Source organism: Pocillopora verrucosa, chromosome 2, assembly GCF_036669915.1.
Source record: "Pocillopora verrucosa isolate sample1 chromosome 2, ASM3666991v2, whole genome shotgun sequence".
In the NCBI taxonomy this organism is placed as follows: domain Eukaryota; kingdom Metazoa; phylum Cnidaria; class Anthozoa; order Scleractinia; family Pocilloporidae; genus Pocillopora; species Pocillopora verrucosa.
In genome coordinates, this window is record NC_089313.1 from 7,095,779 (window position 1) to 7,108,438 (window position 12,660).

General features: G+C 38.2%; 1 protein-coding gene and 1 pseudogene across 12 annotated transcripts in view; one reads left to right on the top strand and one right to left on the bottom strand.

Moving 5' to 3' along the window:
• Positions 1–12,660, top strand: part of LOC131787762 (RNA N6-adenosine-methyltransferase mettl16) — a 48,664-nt gene that overhangs the window by 9,321 nt on the left and 26,683 nt on the right. The window contains exon 8 of one of the 12 annotated variants that reach the window (XM_066162105.1): positions 3,659–4,605. The exons of the other annotated variants lie outside the window; for them this stretch is intronic. The gene's annotated coding sequence lies outside the window, so the exon portion shown is untranslated. Of the gene's footprint in view, positions 1–3,658; positions 4,606–12,660 lie in introns of those variants that run through there. 12 annotated transcript variants of the gene reach the window in all.
• Positions 40–5,098, bottom strand: LOC131787765 (uncharacterized; annotated as a pseudogene).

Below are 12,660 nucleotides of genomic sequence, written 5' to 3' on the forward strand. Positions count from 1 at the left end.
AATAACCCTTTGTTGTCTTTTGAAGTTGACCCTTCGATTTGATGACGCTTTTACTTTTCCAAAAAATGAGAAAAAGGTTCAAGGAAAGGATAGATTTGTAAAGCTTTGAACTGTCCATTTATTGCGTTAGAAATAATTTGTTCCATCAGTTACTTCGGTATGTTTGGGTCATAGTGTGACTTCATGGTTTTTGACCCTATTTTCCATCGTAAACTACTGGCCTGAGCTCTCGTAGCTGAATATTGGAGCAGAATGGTGTGGTATTCCATTTATTTTTTTGACAACGAAACACGATTAAGGCAAAATTCTGAATAACGGTATAATCAGTCAGTTCTTGATACGATTATCCACGTGCAGAGTTCTTTGATCGGTACCGGTATTATTCTTATAGATGAAACATGCTAAATATATTTGCAATCTGTTTATTAAATTTTAGTGCCATTCGACTCACAATGAACCATTGATTAGCAATGATCTACATTTGGTAGACAGAACCAAAATTCTTAGTGGAAATAATTGTTCAGTTGGGCTTTTTCTTTGCGTAGTTCAGTGCCAGAGTCAAACTGCTCTTGCAAATAATCAGTTGTGGAGGCATGTTTCTGTTTCGTTTCTACAGTTGCAAACTCATTTGCGTTTCGGCTTGCCGTGCGTTTGCACCGGATGTAACTCTTGATTTATTGGATGTTAAGTGATACTTAAATTAAGGAGGTTGTTCCTTGATCTGAAAATGGAGCTACATGGCACGATTTTTAAACTTTTTTTGGCATTGTCTAATACTACCTTCAACTGAGAGGCTGAAAATGTAATTTTGGATCGGATTGATAGAAAAACACTACAAGGGCTGTAATGAATCCACAACGAACAAGGGTAACTAAATGGAGAAGGAAGAAACGCTTGGCAAACTGAATGACGACCTTCAAAAAATTTAGCCATGATGTTTTACTTCAAGATGCACAAGTCTTGTTCACACTTGAATGTGTTTCTTTTTTACTAAAGGAAACTGCGATCGTGCAGTTTTATCAAATCTACTGCGGAGGAAGAGGTAGTGTTCCTGGCAAAGGTTTTCTTGGCCCTGACACACTCCCTGTCTTCACAGATAAGCGGAGCCTCGCTGCAAGGACAATCGGCATCTTCCATGCAAAGTGATTTGTAAATAAGGGGGCACTGAAAGACAAATGTGCATAGCGCGTGAGTAAACGATTAGCTGACACAGTGGACCAATTACTCTCGCACAAGACGGCAAAAGAGTTTCTTTGAAAATATCGAGTTAAAGAATCAATATCAGTATCTGAGCAACTGCCCAACTGCCCACCTACCCCTCCCCTAACCCAACATTAACCCTAACTTGTTATCAATTGACTGTTGTTGGGTTAGGGGAGGGGTAGGTGGGTAGTTGCCCTGATACTGATATTGATCCGAGTTAAAGAACTGTTTAATTTGCAAGGTTTTCGTTAATCATTAATTCATGGAGATCGAGGATCCAAAATCAACGCAGTTCAAACGATGCGCCCGGTGCTTTTTAAGGTTAAGAACCGTGAACACCCTAAAGCCAATTTCAAACCGATTTATGTGCATAGTATACATGGTTTGAATGCAGCTGGTTTCTCATTTGCAATTTCGACTCTTTGAACCCTAAGATCTGGTTATTAATTGCCTTGAAAATTAGTTAAGTTAATTAAGTTTTATATTAAGATGACAGAATCGAACTTTAGCTCATGATATTTTTTTTCCTCGTCACCTGCGGGCTGGATTAAGTATTGAAATTGCTAAAAGATTTTGTACGCTAATCACTTCCGGGGTATTTAACGAACTTACAGGTAATTTCCTCCAAATTTCGTCCAAAGGACTTTTCTCTTCGCACCAATTCCTGTAGCTACAGATCAGCGAGGGACTGGAACGGCTCATTACACATGTGCACTCACTGTCTTCGCTACATCGCGTTCCACGTACAACAGAGCACTGAAAAAAAATGGAAGGAAGGAATTAAACTATTAAGAATTTGTCTCAAGTAAGGCTCGCAATTGTCTGGTGGACTTAAGAGCATAGACAGGCAGATAAAAGAAAAGAAAAACAAAAAGAATTTTAAACAGATAGCCATATAGCACTTGTGATTGACTCTTCCATGTCTATAGGAATTCGAGGATATTTCTTTTGTTGTCAGGTTCTGTAAGCCGATCTGCATGCCAAAGAAAAAGGGATTTCCTGTTATTACAAATGATAGGCGCGGAGGCGCCAACATGACTCTTAAGAATTTCTTTTCTATATTAGTAATTTGGTCAATCGAGTTTGTAAAGCAAATTTTGCCAGAAGGACATTTTGTTACCAGTTAGAGTAAGGTCTGTTGTCTTGTTGTCGACTTTTTCCTTAGATTTCATTTGTCTCAAATACGGCTCAGTAGGTTTGTGATACCAGGATGTTGCAAACTAATGCTGTTTAAGGACACCTCTTCTCTTTTCACAGCAAGTTTTACTTAACTAGTCTTTGTATAAAATTTTTCCTTCCTTCATTTTCTTTTAATTTTTCTTTTTCAAAAAATATATTTCAAGAAAACCACCTCATTTTGTTTACCACGGTTGAAGCTGGGAAAGAGACTTTATGGTGAGACTTTTCCTTACTTTACGTGAAATTGGTGTCTATTTTCCAGTTGAGATACCGCACAAAAATGGAGCCCAATTTTCTAAGAGGAATAGTGTACAACCTTTTTTTAAGATGAACCATTTACTCTTCGGCTAGAGCAATACAGTTAATCATTTGAAAAAAAAAAGTTTCTTTCTTCCGCCGGTTCGTTTAGTTTTCGCACTTTGCGCTGCGTACTCTTGCCTGGTCATGAGCCACGAACGAATCGTTGTGTTTTTGCGGGAAAAAAATGAAGAGAAGAGGAAATGAACTTACGCTTTGAGGCCAGTCTCGAATGTGTCTGGGTTCACACAGAGTCAATACTGTCACCACTAACACGAGTAGTGTTTTCATCAGCTTCATCTTGAGAGCTAAACGATTTGGAGAGAGAAATTTAGTAAATCTGCATTTATATCTGCAGTAATTACCGCGAAGAAATTTCTGGAGTGTTTCTCGGTTCACTGCCAATAATCCTGTATAAGTATATCACATGGGCATCTATAAAATTATTGGGATGCTGAACTTGTGCCTGTGTTTAATAGGTTTTATGAATAATCTTTAAAACGCTATTTCATCTGCAGTCGTTTCATAAAGAAACAAGGGGAAAGAAGAACAAAGCCTTGGGTTTTCCTCATAAGATCATTATGGCAGATGAGTAATTGAAAGCCCTGCTTTGATTCAGGTTATTCTTTAAAGATTAATGATAAGCTGTTAATATCACTCTTGTCCTTTTCAACGATAGATCTTTATGTACCCTTGACACAGAAATATTGAAAACGCTCGAGCGATCAATAATATCCATGAAAACTGAGTTATTAACGAAGCAATATTATGGTGTTACAAGTATATAAAGCGATTTGCAGAATTAAAGAGATTAGAAGAGATTTAGCGGCGATCAGATAAACAGCGGCATTTAAAGCGTTCACCACACTATAGATCACTGTAGGGGTCAGTGGCCTCTTTTCCTCAGCAGGAGCCTTGAGTCTCGTGTTTTCTGGATATTTTTAATTTTCAGCAATTGTTTTTTTATTTCCAAATCCAGATCTCAGAGGAGATATGTGACGCTTTGTCTATCATGAGAAACTTAGCCTTAAATTTTCAAGATTATCAGCTTAAATCTGTGCTAATCTTGTCCGTTGTCAGCCATTTTTGTTCTGTTTGGGATAATTCTTCCTGTTCTGATGTTTTTCCATCTGGCTGGATAAAAGGTTTGTTTTCCTCATTTTGTTTAAGATTATATTTTATATTTTATGTTAAAGGAAAACCAGACGACTTGAAATCTCTTATTGTAAGGCACACGACTCAACTCGGATGACTACTGATAAAAGCTCTCAAAACTCCAGAGACGAAGTGCACTCCATTATTTGGCCTGAACGGGTTTGGGTCGCTAAACGGCATATGATTTTTGGGTTCTTTAGTCGTAAACATGGTCTATGATTAAACTTCTTAGCGTCTTGAGCAGGTTCTATCTCTAGAGCGGAAAACTTTCAACAGAGGTGAAACGAAAGCAGTGCGTGGTTTAAAATATGCTACAAACATTTCCTTTTAATTCTGACTGCAAAGATTGTGTCCGCGCATGTTAAAACCGACTGCATTATATCGATGTGCCACAACTACCATGCTTGTTCTTAAGTGGTAGCAAAAAGCATAGATTTCGTTTGAAACATGAGCAGGGTTTGGAGGCCTGGGTAGCATCCCCGCTCCCCCCTTACATGAATATCGCCCGGACACCCCCTATCACAGAGGCTATTTAGTTGCCAGTTTTTAGTTTCAATGTTATTTTTTATGCTCTTGGTAAGAGTTGTGCCTATCATGAGAACACTTGAAGAAAGATCCTTACGAACAGAACTGACACGTGTACCTTGCATTTATAGCATAGAATTTCGAAGAAAACGGTCTGTTTATCTTGTTTCGCATACCTTGAAGAAGTACGCATTGTCGAGAGATTAGCCGTTTATCGCATTACGCCAATTTATGATATTTTTCGAATCTTCTCCAACTGAAATGGCATTTCAAATTTGAGAAGAATTGCCTGGCGAAGCTTTACATTACATTTTTTTCGTTATGATTAAATTATGAAGCTAATATATTTATTCTTTTGAAAAAAAATAAAGCTGATTAACTTTGTTTTCCACACAACGACTTTGTATCTACGCGATCTTCGAATTAACATCGAGACATTTTCCTCTCTCAGCGTTTAGTCTCCCTAGGCATAATTTCTACATAAAATGTTCTCTCTGGATAAAGATTTTTGTTCTTAAGCCTTTCAGTAAAACTGATCTAGATGTAATCAGCCGTGGAATTTATCAATTTGGTTTTGTGTCTTTGCGCTGCAAGATGAATGAAATTTTTGCTGGAATTTAACCTTTAGACAATTGACTTGGAAAAAAAAAAAAGGAAAATCTCGATGCTTGACGAAAGTTTGGCTGCTAATGAAATCCTAAGTTACCAACCTTTTGATTGCGATGTACAGATTGATACAGTAATAAATATCGAGGGAAAGGAAAAACAGCTTGAACAGTGTACAAAAGAGCGCTGAGCACCCTAAAAACTTTACTTATCCAGAATCACGATGGAAACCGACCAATCACAACTCACAAACGCAACTTAAGTTACGTAGCCAATCACATTTTTCGGAAACCAGACTTGTTATTTGACTATTGAACAACAACAACTCTTCTTACAATGACTTCCGCTCAGGTTGTTGAAACATTACCCACTACCATTGACTAAAGTCATCTCAGGACATCACCGGGACAATCAGACTACATGATTAAATGTCTCTATTTGCTGATAGATTTTGGTTTCTTTTCCCATCTTCCTTACACACCCTTTCCTCTTAACTTCTGACGCTTTTCTTAAGTATCACTTACACCAAGCCTTCTTGTCTGCAGGAAGTATGTAGTAAATTGTGCAACATCACTGATGATGCAAGAATTTTTCCTTGTAGATTTTGCTCGCGAGAGATCTGGTTTTGGAGACAGAAACACAACCCACCCGCGGTTCAGAATAAATTGAAAGAATTATTTTTAAGCTAGATTCTTGGAGATTTCAATTAAAACAGAAAACAAAGTGGACTTTGATTTTTGAGAACTTGCCGGAAACCACAGAATTTCTGTTGAATAAGATAAGAATTTCATTATCTGATTTTTCTTCAATTTCGAAATTAGTGAGAAAGTCCAAATATTTCCTCTTCACAACCGTAATTCTGAAGGTCAAAATCGCCCATAGATTCTCGATGGTGAAGATAAATGGAGCCAAATGTTTTGTTAAATTGCCAGCTGAACATAATGGGATATTTAGTTAATGTGGGGTTTTATCGTCATCGAAGATAAGCCAGAAACAAGGCTCTACTGAAAATAATTAACACACAGAAAAACTATGTGTTAATAGAATTCCTAAGTTCGCAAATTTACACTCATTGTCGGTGCTCCTTGGAAATTATGATTGTATTGAGCAATAAGGTGTCAATTGCTCAACATAAGTGCAAAGTGATTTGGCATTTGCAACACAAAGTCGTGTGTTTTTTCGCTGCTCTTGCTCAGGGTGAAACTCGGACATTAATAGACAACACCAGAAAAACAGGCTTGGTAATAATTCGAGTCACTCAAAATGTGGCAACCTATTGACAAATGAAACGTTCTTCAATTGGTTGACATACTATTAAACTGGATAGCTTCCAGCTTCTGCAACAACTTGCAAATTCAAAATAGTTTTTGAAGAGGAAAAACTCCAAAACGGAACGGGAATGATCTCGATGGATTATATAATCAGGATTGATATCTTAACTAGAAATTAGTGATGTGGATAGCTCACATACTCAGCCATTGTTGTCTCTTGTCTTATCTCGGTTGGGAAAACAAATAGATTAAATAAAGATTAGATTGGAAAATAGAAAAACAGTTGGCAAAATACTTGTTTTTTTTTGTGCATAAATTGTTCTTTTGAAATGAGATCATTAATGGCTTATCATGGTACACCTGCTTCCTCTTTGCCTCTGATAACTACGAGTTGCTTAGATCTTACATCCTTGTGTTCCGTACGAAAGTTGTTCATCGTCAAGGCTACACTTAGATCGGCTGTGGTTGGGTTAAAGTTCATTGAGAAATATTGTCCTGGGGCAAACTTTGGTTGGAAAAAATCAACCCTTGCTTGAGCCACGTAATGCAATTTGCTTAAGGAGGTAAGTTATGAGGGATCTGGTAGCTTAAGATAGAAATCGAAAGTGCTCTGGACCATAAACATGAAGGGAAGCTCGACTTCAGAGGGAGTCTCAATGTTTACTTGGGGTAACCTCACCTTTCTGTAGAGTTTTCTGAGTAATCTCCCCAATTAGTGGAGAACTGTTCTTAGCACCCGTTTTATAAATATATCTGACCCACACTACCAACTGGGTGAGTAGTTATCTAGTGCGGTAGCGGTCGGAATATTACTGACACTGACAATTTTTGCAACAATCAGGGAGGTCTGTCTAGAAGCTTTAGCTGGTACAAGATACCACGATTTCAAATAGCCGAGCTAAATACACACGGGCTCTGGTTTGTTATCCAATCATGCACTTATCTTTTTCGTATTCTCCTAGTTGTGGCAGACCAACACACACATACTTACTAGATGAGATAAAATGATGAGTTGAACCCAACAATGTTGATATACTTGTAACTGTTTTTCTGTGTGCATGAATAGATAAATCTAAAAGCGAAAGCGTTGTTAGATCTGCCAGAGAGTTACCATATCGAATAGAGTGGACCACAGTTGCGCTAGATTAAAGAAAAATGGAAGTTACATCCGCTAAAAGGGGTCATGAAGGAGCAGCATTTCCAGTAGTTTCTGACTAAGCTCTTTATGAGTGAGAAATGAAGGAGCGTTTGTTGCAAGTTGCCGTATCTTAGACCGCCGACGGAGAACCAATTTAGTTTCGTGAGTTCGTTACCAAAAAAAGTCTTGTTTTACCCACCACATGGCTCAAGCTGAGTTTCCAAAAGTACCGTAAGCGGCTTGTGGGTTGGACTAAATCGAGAGCGTGTAGGAGGGTCTTACGAGAAAAGTATACCTCGGCTAAAAACGAAAACCCCCAATGGACACAGATAATCACGCCCAGTCCTAGTCTAACCTGCTATCTTTGCAGGTATATAAACATTCTCCCAAAGGATAAGACATGATTTTGCGTAACCTAAACAGTAAAAATCCAAGATTTGCTATAATGCATGAAAAACTTGCTACACAAACAAAGGGACGAGCGCGATACAAAACGGATGTAAATATAATCTAGGTAATTCCTAAGCCTCAAGTATCTACACCATGAACCAGTGTTATACCCAAGGAAATTGCAATTTAAATTGGAGGACTTCGAACTTTCCTATATCTAACACAGGTGAGTAACTGCAGCTCTTCAAAACATAAAATCGTACGTCTCTCCATCGTTTTAGTATGATTGCACTCCTAAGTTTTCGTCGCACTAAGCAGTATTATTTACAAATGTGTTTCCTCTTTATTGATAAATCACCGTTGGAAACATTTTTGAGGTCAGATTAATAGAGCAGTGATCGTAATGAGAATTGAATAGTTCCTTCGGGACGGAATTTGGGAGGACATCGAGTCTTTTGCCACCCAACCTTTACTTTAATCTGTAATCTTTGATGACCATGTATAAAAAATGTTTTTTTTTTCATCTAAGAAAACTTTACTTTCAAGTTTTTTCTAATCATTTAGAGGACTGGTTTTATCAGAAGTAAATTGCTTAAGAATGGAAAGAATCTGGTTATATAGCTTAGAGAATTAGGCAATGAAAGAAGTGCATGATATCGACCCGTCGACCCTTCCTTTAATTTACTTGTCTGTTAGTAATGAAGATTGTAGTTTCAAATGGAACTTTCTTCTTCAGGTGAAGTTTTAGAATGTGAGCAGAATTTGTACTTTGGAGAATCTAAGTCTAGTTTATGAGTATACTCTGTCGACTTTCTCAAACACAATCCTGTGGATGCAATTCTCTGAAAAATTCCTTTTTTGATGTTCTCGCTCATTTCCAATAACGAAGCACCTATTCATTGCAGACAGCTAAGTTATTGTGGATACGTTTTGTAATACCATGCATGAATAGACAGATCAAGAGAGACTAGTCAAAAACCACAAATTAAAATTCTTCTGAATCCTAAGTATCTAGAAGCAATCTTCGAGTTTCACCTCCTTGAACTGAAGCTTTTATTTAATAGAAGAGATGTTAGGGTTGAAACTGTTGGATACCAATGATGAAGAGATGGAGGATTAAAGATGGTTTAAAAGAGTTTTCGTAAGCCGGAAAATTACTGCTTTGCACGTCTGTGAACATGACTTTAAGGCTTTATTTTTGGTGACAACTTAGTGGGTTATTACAAAAACAGGAAAAGCCGGGAAAGGCCTGGCTTTGTGCAGTTTCTCAAAAGACCTAGCCCAAGTAATTGATATTCCATGTGAATTCGTAGCTAGTTTTCTCTCCTCAATCTGACTTAGGGTAATTTCTTGTCCTTCACCAGACATGTTTTTTGGGGAGTTGAGGGATTTATAATAGCGCAGAAGCCGCAATCGAAACAGATTACATTGTTTTGTTGAGTTTTTTTTTCGGGCACGAATCTTAAAAACATGTTAAAGTGGATTTTAAAGGATTATGGTTGCCACCCAATAAGGTAGATTTAAGGGAAAGAGAAACCTCCCAGGGCCTTTGTTGGACTCACGTAAAACATGTTGTTTTATAAACTGATATTAACGTCATGGGAAACTGGAAAAGGCTTACACCCATAAGATATATAAAGCGTTCCCTCTCAGAAGATCGCGTCCAGTGAGCTAGACAGTTCTCCGGAGCTAACCCACTTTTTGCTGGGCTTTTTTACACCTTTATACAAGTTAGTTGGAATACGTTGAATAGATTATATGCCTGAGGAAAACTTTAGCTTTTTCTGGCGTTTTTCGGGGGGGGGGGGGGACATGCCACGTCAAACAGTGGAAAAGAGGAAAAGGTTCACTCCATATTTTGATATCAACGATTATTGTTTCACATTTCATTTACATGGGACAACGCTCCACGCAAGATTTGGACGCGAATTCTGAGTTTCATCCTTTGAGAGTCTGGAAAGTTTTACAAGAAGTGGCAGGATTGAAGAAAATTTAAAGAGATTCTAAAGGGACCGAAACTGGTTAATGATATTAGTGTGCGGACAACACTGACAACAGCAGTGCTGAACACAGGCACTACAGCAATGTAGTAATCATTGATTGGAAATGTAGTTTTATCCTTTCAATTTATTATGAAGAAGGGAAAACGTTCAAAAAATGCAATTCACAGCGAGTTATTGAAGGCATATGAATGATTTGGCAGCCAAAGCTCTTGAATGGTGAATCTTGAATTTTGTGAGCACCTGTCGACTGCTCCGGCCATAACCATCAATCACGAGACATCTGTAGAATTTAGCAGTGCTGCGTTTGGAGTCGTCTCATGTTCCAATGTAAATTTTTCATAGAAAGTAAAACGGGATCAATGGGGCAAATATTTAGGAAGCGGCGATTAGTGCTTTTAAATAAATCATTAGCAATCGACTTGTTTGAAATAAACTGCATCGATATGTGATTCTTCAGAAGGTTTGAGCCGAAATAAAAGGGCCTAGAGCTTTACGCTAATCATTTAAGGAGTCTCGATGAATTTCGGCCCTTCTAACGTAATCACTTGTTTCTTTAAAACTACACCAAAAAAGTTAGCGTAACTGCCACGGAAGTTAAGGGCACAGCTGTTGCTGGATAAAACGAAATACAAGGGTCTCATTTCCTCAAAGGGGATTTTGCCACAAGAATCAATACGAGCGGAGCAGGAATTTAATCTCAGAACTGAGTCATCTACATCGATGAATGAAGTCGGGCAAGCTTATTCGTTTTAAGATGTTATTATACTTAATAGCTATATACCGTTGTCACACTGTTGCTAGATCGTTTGCTAGTTTCCAGTTTGGGACCAATTATCGCAAGTGTTTTTTCTTAATTGTACCAAAGGTGCTTCGCTTTAGCTCAAAAATTTCAAAGATTCAAATCAAAGTTAACGCTTCATTGTTTCGTGATCAACTGTTTCTGTTTAAAATATTGAACAGGCGCCCAAAATTTTCGAGCATATGTTTGTTGGCCTTGACGCACCGGCGTGACGAGATAATATTAGAAAAATTTTATTCCTTAAAATCTTCTTGTAAAGAGGCTCAATTTCTTGATTACTTAATGTCACCTTAATCACAACTGTCTCTCTCTCTAGGATCTTTCCTGGCTTGTAGTTAACCGTTCCTCCCAAGCATCTGATGGTCAAATCTCCCCTCCAGCTACTACATATTTCCCTTTAAATTTAGTTACAAGAATTTGGTGTTTGATCAAGACAACAACTTCTAGTCGACATTTTGTCGTATTCTCATGACGTGGTGGTGGTAATGTATGAATATTGCAGGGAGGGAAAATAGATGTTAAAACTTCTGAGCGTTGAAGGGGTTAACTTGTTATGGTCATAACTTGACGATCACGATAAAGAAAGTTAATTATATCCATCGCGTTAGAATTTTGAAAAGATTAAATGATACGACGGGTAGTGAAGGAAATTTTTGTTGGTAGGAAGGAAACAGGCCGTGATCATGTTCTTATATGCACGCTGGCTGGCCAAAAGGAAACAGAGCGCGACAAATCTTCTATCTGGTGGACGATCGAATAGGGCAAAACTCTGCTCTTTAAACCTTAACTGAATTGCATCTTTAAGCCGTAAGTAGTGCTGATAGTACGTGGAGAAAGCGTCGTTGATGCCCTATGCATGCTACCGTCTGGCGTCGAAAGATTGAAGGTATCCTTAAGTTTCTTACAACGATTTAGGTTCGGAAACGACGGGAGGAAAACTTTTCTAATGCAAGTGGAGTATAAAGGTATTTGCATTTCACACCTCACAAAAGGAGGACAAACGGAGAAAAAACAACAGAGAAGCAATTGTTAAAGCGCATACCTTGCCAAAGCTACACAATTTTTCAAGTCTGGGGGATTCCAATTAAGAGGCAACTTGACTTGAGGAAAACGAGTTAGTTAAACTGTTAGATGCGGCCTTTTCAGGTAAACCACACGATTTGAAGCCAGGAAATACACCTTGTGCTCAGTTAACCAGAAAGAGCGACCTGAACAAAAATCCTTAGCTTATCAGTTTTTTTGTGGCGAGGATCACGTGCTAGGGTGGCCAATGAGGGTGGCATTTCACATTCTAAGATGTCGTGCATTCCCAGTCCGTGGACGCCACTGTGAACAACTAGGAACAGTCATGCAGAGTATCCAGTTTTAAAGTTCCATTTGCGTCATGAAATTTCATGGTACTCATCCAAGTCCAAGTTTTGGAAAGAAGGCCATGGTATATTTAGTTATAAAAGCAAAAACTGTGATAACTTTGCAGAGAGGGAACAAACACACTTAACACAATCCAACAGCGAAGCTCTTCAGCAAGTAATCACTGCAAGCGAAAAAAAAAAAAGGAATTGTCGAAAACAAGATGTTTATGGAAGGATCATTAGCGTGCACGAGGAAAATCGACAAACACAGAGGGACTGTTAGTTTTGGGTTTTAAAACATCCAGATAAGGATTTTAGTGATAAGACCCTTTTATAAATAACTGTGAAAGGAGGGTTAAGGGTCTGTACAAAAAAAAAAAAAAGTGTTTTTTTTAGTTGGGGGTGGTTTGACATACGTGGATAGGGTTCAGTTTTAGTACATATCCATACTCAAACCTACTGTGGAGAGGCAGTTTGATGATTGTGCAGATTAACTAGGAACTAAGAGTGGCATTAGTTGGACGATAGAAAGTACCAAGAAGAGATTCGTGACTAACTCATTTGTGTAGAGTGCAAAGGTGTTCCCTTTGTCGCTTGGCGGCCTCGTTAACATCCAAGGCACTGGGTCATCCCGTGTTTGAAAAATCTAAATTATCTATAGTCTTCCGAGGGTTCACTGCCCAGAAGAAAGTCGTGAAGGTCGTCAAAAGAAGATATCATCTGTTGCAACTCGTAGTTTTTT